General features: G+C 49.9%; 1 long non-coding RNA gene across 1 annotated transcript in view; it reads left to right on the top strand.

Moving 5' to 3' along the window:
- The window catches only part of LOC112147587, a 5,815-nt gene extending 4,751 nt beyond the window's left edge, over positions 1-1,064 (top strand). Inside the window, exons 2-4 of the long non-coding RNA XR_002919482.2 lie at positions 237-391; positions 481-807; positions 912-1,064. This is a non-coding gene — a long non-coding RNA (uncharacterized LOC112147587). The remainder of the gene's footprint in view (positions 1-236; positions 392-480; positions 808-911) is intronic.
- Positions 1,065-1,430: the final 366 nt, after the last annotated feature.

Genomic DNA, 1,430 nt, shown 5'->3' with positions numbered 1-1,430 from the left:
ACTGACAGCAGCAGTGGTAATGGGGTGTAGCGGTGAAGGGTTTGAACTCGTCTGTTCATCAGCGTCTGCTGCTGGTAATTGACACAACATGAGTTCTAGCTCATAAGATTCCTCCATGTTCAAAGCAGATCATCTGTGAGTAACAGGCCCCATTACAAATGTACGCTGACACAACAGTCATCTCCGCTGTCCTCGCGCTCACGCTTTCATCTAATTGGCTCTCCGCTCTCCCACAGATCCATGTCCCGCTCAGCGGAGCTGCAGGCCCGGCTTTGTTTCCTTTTTCGCTCTCAGTCTCCATCTAGAGCAAATACAATTATCTTATAATGGGATCCCCTTTGATAAGAAGCCGTCTTCTGTCATTCTGTTGGAGGTGCCAGAGTGTTGGATGGTGAGAAACTTCAGGTTAAGTACTTTCTTTTATCGTTTCTCCTTTTTATATGCAAATCCTGCCTCCCTCCTATCTATTTACTGTTGCAGGTATTCAGAGTGGGCCTCACGCCGCCGCCGCCGCCATCCAGCGCCAGCATGGGACCTGAAATGGATTTGATTAGGATTCAAGAATGCGCCTTTGATCTTCCGTTTGTTAAGCAAATGCAGCCGCATGACAGTCTGCGGCGAGGACGCGGTTCTGCTGGCGTTCACACAATAATGGACGGCCTAATCGCACTGTAATGCAGAGCGTGCACAACTGCTAATTAGTGAGCTGCAGCGAGCCGGAAACGCTTCATTTGCATGGAGTCCCGACAGGTTAGAGAGGCGGGTCCGGCTGTCTGTCAGCGCTCAGGTACGCTACCTGCTGTCCAGGTGAACAGACATCCGCTTAAAGGACAACTGTGTGTTTAAATGGTGGACGTCTCGGTTCTGACAGCGGTTCTGCTGTGCCGGGTTTTGATACGGCTGTTTTCCAGGCTCCTGCTTTCAGCTGCCGTCGACTAAACGGAGGAAGATCTTCACACTTCAACACAAAAGAGCGCCGAACAAAAGAGGAATCTCTGCAGCTCGTCTGCTTTCATTAAGGAGCTGCTCCTCTCTAAAGAGAACCGAGCCTGCAGCCGCTCTCATGTTCGCTTCTTTTGAGTTCTTTGGCTGGTTTGGATCGCTTTACTAAAAAAGGGCAGCTGGAAGTTCCGCTCTTATCCCACAAGTGTCGTTAAAACACTGAGGAGGAGAAAGTCATGACATCATTCACACTAATGACCAATCACAAGCTTCTGCTTTTGTCCATCATCATGATCTGTTTTCTGCAGCTGCTCAGATGACACACTCGTTCCCAGCATAGACCGTTTAGAAGAACTGGACATCACAAGCGTTAAGATCCCTGTAGGATATGCATTACCTCCAGCCCTCGTGAAATCAGCCCAGAGCCTTCGCCGTCACTTCCTGATTCGTCTACCGCCGTATTGGCCGCCTCCACAGCGATTAGTCTG

This window comes from Oryzias melastigma, linkage group LG17, assembly GCF_002922805.2.
Source record: "Oryzias melastigma strain HK-1 linkage group LG17, ASM292280v2, whole genome shotgun sequence".
NCBI lineage: Eukaryota > Metazoa > Chordata > Actinopteri > Beloniformes > Adrianichthyidae > Oryzias > Oryzias melastigma.
Note: the sequence above shows the minus strand (reverse complement) of the source record. Positions and strands in the feature narration are given on the sequence as shown.